Here is an 11,110-nt window from a genome sequence, read left to right on the forward strand (position 1 = left end):
ACACTAAATAATTAGAGGAAAGTGGAGCATCAGGTTGGCAATTTATTCTAAAATGTTCAGAAAAAAAGTTCTTTGTGTTTTACTTGCAACTTTCTCTAAGTATGTGATTATGCCAAGATTTTATTATCTCACACACACACACACACACACACACACACGATAATACCAAGTGTTTGTGAGGAAGGGGAGCAGCTGTCCCACTTTGGAAAATTGTGTGTTCATTTCTGATAAAGTTAAAGTTACATCTCCCCTAGGAGCCAAAAATTTCACTTCTAGACACGTCTACAAAAGGACCTCTGTGTTCTTAGCAGTTTTATTCAACATACCTGCAAACTGGAAAGAACCCAAATGTCCATTAATAAGCGAGTGGATAAATAAATTGTGGTTTGTCCATACAGTGTGAATACCCTTCAGCAATAAATAGGAATGAGCTGCTAACACACAGAACGACATGGATGAATCTCAAAAGTGTTATGTTGCATGAAAGAAGTCAGACACAGGTGAGTTTATACTTAAGATTCTATTGACATGAAATTCAAGGACAGTCAAAACTAAACTATAGTGATTGAAATTAGCATAGAATAGTTGTTGCTTTTGGGGAATGGAGATTGACTGAAAAGGACTGGAGGAAAATTTCTGGGTGCATAAATGTTTTATATCTTTTTTTTTTTTTTTTTTTTTGAGACAGAGTCTTGCTCTGTTGCCCAGGCTGGAGTGCAGTGGCGCTGTCTTGACTCACTGCAACCTCTGCCTGCAGGGTTCAAGCAGTTCTCCTGCCTCAGCCTCCTAGGTAGCTGGGACTACAGGCATGCGTCACCGTGCCTGGCTAATTTTGTATTTTTAATAGAGAAGAGGTTTCTCCATGTTGGTCAGGGTGGTCTCGAACTTTTAACAGTATCCACTTGGCTCGGCCTCCCAAAATGCTGGGATTACAGGCATGAGCCACCACACCTGGCCATGTTTTATATCTTGATTGAGTGGTTGTATATATTTGACAAAATTAATCAAATTGTACATAAAATCTATTCATATTGTTTTTGTAAACTATATCTCAATTTAAAAAGCTAAAATCTTTAAAATGTGCCAAATCCTCAGCAGTGGTTATCTCTAGGGAATGGGATTCCCACATTATGTATTACTGAGGTTTTGAACTATTTCAACCAGTATGTCTTAGTTATTAAAAACAGCCACACTGAGCTTGAGTAGCCAAGGCAAGATGGGTCAAAGTCAGAGTGGTGGTCATGTTCCTGGAGGTGGCAGGAAGGATGGCAAGGACAAGAAAAAGAAATATGAACCTCCTGTACCAGCCAGAGTGAGGAAAAAAGAAAAGAAAGCAAAGGGACAGATGCCGCCAGCAAACTGCCACTGGTGACACCTCACACTCAGTGCCGGTTACAATTACTGAAGTTAGAGAGAATTAAAGACTACCTTCTCATGGAGGAAGAATTCAATAGGAATCAGGAACAAATGAAACGATTAGAAGAGCAAGAGGAGGAAAGATCAAAAGTGGATGATCTGAGGGGCACCCCGATAGCAGTAGGAACCTTGGAAGAGATCATCGATGACAATCATGCCATCGTGTCTACATCTGTGGGCTCAGAACACCACGTCAGCATTCTATCATTTGTAGACAAGGACCTGCTGGAACCTGGCTGCTTAGTCCTGCTCAACCACAAGGTGAATGCCATGATAGGGGTGCTGATGGATGACACAGATCCCCTGGTCACAGTGATGAAGATGGAAAAGTCCCCCAGGAGACCTATGCCAATATTGGGGGCTTGGACAACCAAATTCAGGAAATTAAGGAATCTGTGGAGCTTTCTCTCACCCATCCTGAATATTATGAAGAGATGGGTGTAAAGCCTCCTAAGGGGGTCATTCTCTATGGTCCACCTGGCACAGGTAAAACCTTGTTAGCCAAAGCAGTAGCAAACCAAACCTCAGCCACTTTCTTGAGAGTGGTTGGCTCTGAACTTATTCAGAAGTACCCAGGTGATGGGCCCAAACTTGTACAGGAACTATTTCAAGCTGCTGAAGAACATGCACCATCCATCGTGTTTATTGATGAAATTGATACCATTGGAACAAAAAGATATGACTCAAATTCTGGTGGTGAGAGAGAAATTCAGCAAACAATGTTGGAACTGTTGAACCAGTGGATGGATTTGATTCTAGGGGAGATGTGAAAGTTATCATGGCCACAAACTGAACAGAAACTTTGGATCCAGCACTTATCGGACCAGGCCACATTGACAGGAAGATCGAGTTCCCCCTGCCTGATGGAAAGACTAAGAAGCACATCTTTCAGATTCACACAAGCAGGATGATGCCGGCCGATGATGTAACCCTGGACGACTTGATCATGGCTAAAGATGACCTCTCTGGTGCTGACATCAAGGCAATCTGTACAGAAGCTGGTCTGATGGCCTTAAGAGAATGTAGAATGAAAGTAACAAATGAAGACTTCAAAAAATCTAAAGAAAATGTTCTTTGCAAGAAACAGGAAGGCACCCCTGAGGGGCTCTATCTCTAGTGAATCACAGCTGCCATCAGGAAAATGGGAGATTTCTCCATCCCTGAAAGGGATGAGGCTGGGGGAGTTGCCCAGAGGAATCCCTGTTCCCCTTGGTTTTTTATTAGTAAAACATCCTGTGTCTTTGGAGTATGATGTGTAAGTGCCCACTGCGTGGTCTTCGTCTGTCAGTCACTGTGCAGCAGTCTGCTTCCCAATAAAGTGTGCTCTTTCACACACACACACACACACACACACACACACAAACACACAGCCACGCTGAGCATCTAAAAATATAATTACATGAAGGTAGTAGGATTTGTCCAAATTGCACTCAAGCAACTAGTTATTTAGGGGAAAACTTAAGTTAGATCTTCTTTAAACATACACAAAAAATGCTTTGGTAAGTCAAAGGTAATGTATAAAATAAAGCCAGAAATTTTAGATTAAGTCATAAATAATAGAAAACGGGTTAATATTTATCTGCTTTCTGAATTGCAAAGAAACTTTCAATGATTAAAAGTAATATTAGGAACTGTGAACAAGTACATTTTTGCTACATGAGAATACCCCAGTATATAATGAAGTGGAAGCAATTAAATGCAACAGGAAGTTGGGGAAATCTACAAAAGCATAATGACATTCAACAGCGTTGTAATTAAAGGATGTAAATTCTAGAAAGGAAGAAAGGATGGAAAGAAGGGAGGGAGGAGGGTAGGAAAGCCATGGCAGGAGGGACAGAAAAAAAGAAAGACAAGAAAAAAAGGAAACCAAAGGAAGAGAAAGGAGTTAAGAAGGAAGAACAGAAAGGAGGAGCACACAGATGGCTAATCAGCAGGTGAGGAAAAGGTAAACCTGATTTTTTTTTTTTTTGAGGGGGAGTCTTGCTCTGTCACCAGCCTGGAGTGCAATGGCGCAATCTTGGCTCATTGCAACCTCTGCCTCCCCGGTTCAAGTGGTTCTCCTGCCTCAGCCTCCCGAGTAGCTGGGATTACAGGAGCGCACCACCATGCCCAGCTAATTTTTGTATTATTATTATTATTTTTAGGAGAGTCGGGGTTTCACCGTGTTGGTCAGGATGGTCTCCATCTCTTGACCTCGTGATCCGCCTTCCTCGACCTCCCAAAGTGCTGGGATTACAGGTGTGAGTGAACGCGCCTGGTCTGTAAAGCTGACTTTTTACACCTAAATTAAACGTATCAAAGTAGCAAACTTACTGTTAAATCATAGCATTCGATGGCAGCCGTGGTGTGGCCAGATGACGTATGTTCAGTAGGTGCAGAGGTGTAATTGTTACATTTCTGAAAGCCAAACTAGTGATGTGTAGTGATAATCTTTAACATGTTTCTATATTTTGAACTAGAAATATCACATTTTGGAATCCGTCTAAAAAATAATTAAAGCACTCTTTTCAGGATTATTCGTAAGTCAAAACGAGAAAAATAATCTCAATGCCAAAATTAAGAGACTAGTTCTTAAATGATGGGACATCCACTTGATGGATTATTATTCTACCATTAAATGGTGTTTACATGGAGTTTTTAATAACTTTTCTAAGTGCTTTTAAAAAATGCTCACAATCACTTAAGGATAACAAGGCTGAACTCCTTCAGTTCCGGAATAGAAACTTCTCTGTGGTGGAAGCACAGTCAGCCTGTAAGACACGCCTCAGTTTTGTCCTTCATTGTATTTAAATACTGTCCCCCAACCCCCACCCCACCCCACGTGTGTGTGTGTGTGTGTGTGTGTGTGTGTGTGTGCGCGCGCGCGCGCGTGTGTGTATCACCGGCTGCTCTGGAGGACAGGCGGCTCCGCGCTGCGGCCGTGGCGGGCCCCGCTAGGCTCACAGGGCGGCTGGCAGGGCGGGGAGCGGCGCGGGGCAGCTGCTGCGACGGTGGCAGCGGAGATGAAGGTGTCAGCCTGACTCGGGCGGCTCCTGAGAGCTCGCTGGGGCACCTCAGCGACTCTTACATCTGTTCGGCATCTGGCTGTCACCCCCTCCGGAGAATAATGGATCCCCTTCCCTTCTCCCTTCCAAATGTCCCCCAGGTTCCTCCCAAGGCAAACTCCAGCTGGAAGGGGGCATCCTGGGAAGTGTAGTTCCCGCCGCTCTGCATTGCGGAGGAGGGGCGGGAAGGATGCTGAGCGCTGCCTGTCTACCCAGCACAACACTCCAGGTCCGGCTGGAGATCATCCCGCCCTACCTGTCAACCTGCCAGGGGTCAGAAGGCCACAGGTTGAGAAGGAAAAGTGTCTGGATTATAGTTAGCAGAGCTTGTACTATATATAGTTTCTAAGTAAAAGAGTTCTTTTAAGTGTGTGGCATTCCCAGCGTATTTCAGTATACATTTGCAAAACAATACAAGACGAAGTCTTTATTATTTAAACCAAGTTATATGATCTTTTAGAAGTTTAGAAAGGAACAACATTAGAAACTCTTCACTTGAAACCCTCATATATTGGAGGGAATGTAAAATATGCAGCCGCTGTGGAAAACAACTTGGCAGTTCCTCAGAAAGTTAAACACAGAGTCATCATTATAACCCAGCAATTCTATTCTTAGGTAGATCCATTTTCATGTTTACAAAAAAATTGTAAATATGTGTTCACACAAAAATTAGTACACTAATGTTCACTGCAGCGTTATTCATAATAGTTGAAACATAGACACTAACACACATATCTCCAACTAATGAATTAACAAAGAAAATGTGGTATATCTAGACAATGAAATACTATTTGCCCCTGAAAAGAAATGAAATACTGATACATGCAATGACATAGATGACCCTTGAAAGCATTATGCTAAGACAGAGACGCAGGGCCACATATTTTATTTCATTTATGTGAAATGTCAAGAATAGGCAAATCTGCAGAGACAGAAAGATTTGTGGTTGCCTAGGGCTCAGGATGGGAGGAAACAGAGTGGTTGCTAATGGACATGGGGTTTCTTTTGGGGGGGATAAAAACGTTCTCAAATTGGATAGTGATGATAGTTATACAACTCTGTGAACTGAACATTTTAAAATTGTGGTAAAACATACATAATCTAAAACTTACCATTAACCATCAAAATATTAACCATTTCAAGCGTACAGTTCAGTGGCATTAAGAACATTCATAGGTTGTGCAAGCATCAGAAGCAGCCGCCTGCAGAAGTTTTTCATCTTCCCAAACTGAAAGTTTCTGCCCCTTAAACAATAGCTCCCCATCTTCCTCTCCCTGCATCTCCTGGTAAGCACCTTTCTACTTTCTGTCTTTATGAATTCATTATTTTAGGCACCTCATATAAGTGGAATCACACAGTATTTGCCCTTTGTGACTTGCTCATTTCACTTAGCATAATGTCTATAAGGTTCGTTCATGTCGTAGCATGTGTTAGAATTTCCTTCCTTTTTAAGGCTGAATAATATTCTATTGTACACATATGCCCCACTTTGTTTAACCATTTATCCATCAAGGATACTTGGGTTGCTTTCACCTTTTGACTATTGTGAATAATGCTGCTATGAACATCGATGTACAAATATCTGTTCAAGTCTTTGCTTTCAGTTCTTTTGGATATGCACCCAGAAGTGGCATTGCTGGATCATATGAGGATTTTATCTTTAAATTTTTAGGGAACTGCCAACCGTTTTCCATAGCAAGTATACCATTTTACATTCCCACCAACAGTGCAGAAGGGTTCCTTCTCCACATCCTCATCAACACGAATTTTCTGATATTGTTGTTTATCATAGCCATCCTAATGGGTATTAAAGGATATATCATTGCAGTTTTGATTTGCATTTTGAATTGTACATTTTAGGATGAATTTTATATGTGAATCATATCTCAGTTAAAAATTGTTCATTGAGAGACCCAAGTAGCACCAAGCATAGCTTGTGCCCAGATCTTGGCTTCTAAATATCTTTCTTCACTAAAGGGGGCCTAACATCGGATGGAGAAAGTACAAGGTGAGCATTTTGCTGTACAAGAAAGCAAGGCAGTGCTCAAAGAATGGCAGGGCATGTCTAAATGACACTCATCAAATCCAAGAAAATTTGAGCGTCAAAATGACCATAATTACTTGTAAATATTGCATAAGTAACAATTCGATTGATTGAGAGAAAAAGGCAATTCTTTATGGGAGAGTGCTAGTAGCTAGGAGATGTAAAAAGAATGATAGACTTTTAAAGTCACCGTTTTACAACCTCTAATGAAATAATTTTGGTTCCAGCTGGGATCCTGCTGGATTGGCAATGGATGTTACAGCCATTAAGTGAACAATTACTAGGGAATCAAATATTCACATGATTATTTGAATCATCCAGATAATTCATTAACTGCAAATGGAAACATACCTTTGAAATGAAGAAATCTGGCAATTACCACCTTAAGCAAGTAATCAAACTCAGTATCATGAAGCATAGAAAAACTTGATATGTATGCTTCCTAATATGATGTAATATTAAGCATGTAACATCGCCTACAAAGCATTTTTACTAAAATGTATGGCCTGAGTGTAAGCAAGCTCGTTTAGACCAGATCTCCACCTTCCAGGAATTCAGGGAATAGTGAGACAAGTCAAAGAACGCCATGCAGAATACTTAACGAGGAATTGACCTGGAATCTTCAGCAAGTCAATGTCACGAAAAGCAGCAGCAGCAGTAGCAAGGAGACTGCTGTAGATAAGAAACACTGGAGAGACCTAATTAAACAAATGCAGCAACAAAATACACCTGCTCAGTGAGGGCCTCTTGCTGGCTGTATTTAGATTTTATAAATTAATGCAAACATGATGCAGGCACGTTAATTTATCATGTGTTAACAAGAATCTAAAATATGTATTATTAAAACTTTTTAATAAATGGGAATTTTTATTGCAATTTTCTTTTGTATTCCCTCTCCTATGGGAAAAGAAACCACAATCATACAAATGACTGTCCTTGAAAGCAGATAATATAACATGTGCTCCAAGATATTCATATAATTTATCACTAAATCACAGATTCAGCCTGGGAAGAAAATAGAAACGTATGGAACAATTTTTCATTTCACTGGGCATGAGAAACCTTTCTACCTGTTAATGTCATTAACAGCAATATGGGCATCTCCATAACATAGTATTTCTAGACATACGTGCCTTTAAAATACATTTTGTTCTTTTTTTCACCCAAATTTTGTTCTTTTTTTTTTCACCCCAATTTCATCTTGAAATTTTTTTTTTTTTTTTTTAGACAGAATCTTACTCTGTCACCCAGACTGGAGTACAGTGGCACGATCTCGGCTCACTGCAACCTCCTCCTCCCAGGTTCAAGCACTTCTCCTGCCTCAGCCTCCCAAGTAGTTGGGATTACAGGTGTGCACCACCACGCGCGGCTAATTTTTGTATTTTTAGTAGAGGGGGCGTCTCACCGTCTTGGCCAGGCTGGTCTCAAACTCCTGACCTCAAGTGATCCACCTGATTCGGCTGCCCAAAGTGCTGGGATTACAGGTGTGAGTTACCATGCCTGGCCCATAATGTGGCTTTTAAAATAGTGCTCTCCAACAGAAATATAATGTGAGCCACAAATGTGAGCCCATATATAATATTATATCTTCTAGTAGTCATGTTAAAATAGTAAAAAGAAAATAGGTAAAATTAATTTTAATATTTATATTTTATTCAGTATATCCAAAATACTATTATTTCAATAAGTAAAAAGTATAAAATGATTAAAGAGATATTTTATATTCTTTATCTTACTAAGTCTTTGAAATCCAGTGTGTATATTTCACTTTCAGCAAATCTCAATTTGGACTGGCCACATTTCAAGTACTCAGTAGTGGCTTACATGTGGGACAGTTCTAGTCTGAAATAAAAATACTGGACCTAATAGAACTGGCTTTAAATGTTGCAGGTGAGCAGTATTAAGTACAACATGTTCAAAGGTGAACTTTCCAAATATGTACTTTTGATTTCCATTTGTTCTGGAATATTTTCAAGACTGAAAAAATAAGCTGAAAAATTCTATTTACCTACCAATCAACTATTATTTTTGCATTTAGCAGAAGAGAGTGGAGATTACAGTGAAAGGAAGAAAGAACTTTCAACTTTGTACGTATATGTCAGAATCAGGAAACACCGAATTACCTTAGACTAGGGTTTGCCACTAGGGTCTGAATGCAAGGGACATAAAAGTTCCAAAACCTGTCTATCCTTCCTTCAAACCAGACTTTGCATTTTCCTTTTAGGTTCCCCCTGCCAGACCCACTCCCCTCCCTTCCCCTCCTTTCCCCTCCCCTCCCCTCCTCTCCCTTCCCCTCCCCTTCCCATCCCCTTCCTTTCCCTCTCTCTCTTTCTCTGTCTCTCTCTCCCCCCCCCTCCTCTTCCCCCTCCTCCTCCTCTTCCCCCTCCTCCTTCTCCTTCTCCTCCTCCTCCTTCTCCTCTCTCTTTTTTAATGGAGTTTCACTCTTGTTGCAAGGGCATGATCTCAGCTCACTGCAAACTCTGCCTCCCAGGTTCAAACGATTCTCCTGCCTCAGTCTTCTGAGTAGCTGAGATTACAGGAGCCTGCCACCACGCTGGCTAATTTTTGTATTTTTAGTAGAGAAGGGGTTTCACCAAGTTGGTCAGGCTGGTCTTACACTCATGACTTCATGATCCGCTCGCCTCAGCCTCCCAAAGTACCCAGACCTTCTTAACCCAAACTCTTCTCCACCAGTGCCTGGGCTGGTAAAGAAGGCTTTTCTCTGTTGTTTCGTCTCCTGAAGTTGCCCCAGCTCTGCCTCATAGATACCGCCAGATTTGTCCTCGTTTTTCAGGTGCCTGCCTCTAAGACCAGGTGTAGCCCCAGACACCTCACTGTGTCCCAGCCATCTGAACAGAAGGTTTCTATTATGTGGAGTAACCTCATCTTTCCACCTCGAATGCCATCTACCTCCCTTGCAGCAACCCAGGCTAATGAAATTTCCCTCAGCTAAGACATTCTCCCTTCCCTCCATCTGGCTACTTAAGACCTGTCTCTTTCCCTGCCTAGTGTACATTTCGTCGCCTTCAAGGAGCCATGGCTGTCCTGACTGTTGGCAGGCTGCTCTCATCTTCCTGTGCCCGTGTTGGGGTCACTTGTGGTTCACTGCCATTCACATCTCCTGATTGTTCTATGTGTATCTTATCTCGCTGGCAAGGTTGCAGGGACAGCCTACTGATTCCTACAGATTCATGCCAGCCGTACTCTCCTCAGCCTCACAGTGGTGCTGAGCTCACAACAGGCACTCAGCAGATACTTACAGACCTTTCCAAGACTTCCGCACGGTTTAGAGACATGTCTACAATGCCAAAAGACAAACATAATCCTGGCACTTGAAAAAGTGTGTATGGGGCCCACTGCTACTTTTGCCTGGAGAAAAGATCAGGTCTGTGGAAGACATTGGCCATTTGTGGTAGATTAATTGCAAAAATATTCTAGAATCTTCACCCTGTCCTGTAGCCACGTCTGTTGCAATGTGACTTTGCAGGTCTTCCTACTGGGAGGTGGAGTCCATTTCCCCAGCCTTGAGTCTGGACTGGCCACGTGACCTGCTTTGGCCATTATGATGGGAGGGAAGAGAAAACTGCCAGTTATGAATGTAGGCTTCCAAATAGACATGGTCTGTGTGGACACATGGGAGGAGAGGGGAGTGAGGAGTCTGGACCCCCACAAACCAGTCTCGGCTCTGCCAATAACCAAGGAGGATACCCAGGGAAATGCCCTTCACCTCCTGGGCCCAGTTTCCTCATCTATGAGATGAAGCGATCCAACCAGGATAATCCTACAGATTCTTCTAGATCTTTATCATTTCACGTTCATGAACACTTTGAATATATGTATGTTACACACAGCCGTTCTCACCGAACTAGACTAATGAATGAAATTAATTGCCAGCTACTGTGGAAAGCATTCTCTGTGTGGAAGTGATACTCCAGCTGTGTTTACACAGTTTTAGTAGTCACTGACCACATCGTAAACCATCTCTGAAAATAGTCACTAATAGAGCAAATGCTATTTGCTAGGTACTTTCACGTGCCATCGTTTCATTTAATTCTCACAACTCTGCAAGGTGGATTTTTCTTTTTTTAAGACAGAGTCTCACTCTGTTGCCCAGGCTGGAGGGCAGTGGCACGATCTCAGCTTACAGCAGCCTCCGTCTCCTGGACTCAAGCCATCCTCCCACCTTAGCCTCCCAAGTAAGTAGCTGGAACTACAGGCATGTACCCTACTCCCGGCTAATTTTTGTATTTTTAGCAGAGATGGGGTTTCGCCATGTTTCCCAGGCTGGTCTCCAACTCCTGGGCTCAAGCAATCCACCCACCTTGGCCTCCCAATAAAGGAGGATTACAGGTATAAGCCACAAACCGTGCCAGGCCTGTAAGGTTTGTTAAATATTATAATTTATCTTAACTATTTATCTTAATATTACAATTTATGCCTGCAGCAGTTGGGATGTCTCATAGTGAGACATGCCTGTTACATTAGTTACCTATAGGCATTCTAGTGTGAAGACAACCTAGTGATACACCTTTAAAGCTGAAATTTTTTTTTTTTTTTGAGACCGAATCTCACTTTGTTGCCAGGCTGGAGCGCAGTGACAATCTCC

At 42.0% G+C, this 11,110-nt stretch overlaps 1 pseudogene; it reads left to right on the forward strand.

Annotated features, from left to right (window-relative positions):
- Window positions 1–1,193: 1,193 nt before the first annotated feature.
- On the forward strand, window positions 1,194–2,731 carry LOC116527605 (annotated as a pseudogene).
- Window positions 2,732–11,110: the final 8,379 nt, after the last annotated feature.

This window comes from Sapajus apella, unplaced genomic scaffold (genome assembly GCF_009761245.1).
Source record: "Sapajus apella isolate SASKATOON/1434 unplaced genomic scaffold, GSC_monkey_1.0 scaffold55, whole genome shotgun sequence".
NCBI classification, from domain to species: Eukaryota; Metazoa; Chordata; class Mammalia; order Primates; family Cebidae; genus Sapajus; species Sapajus apella.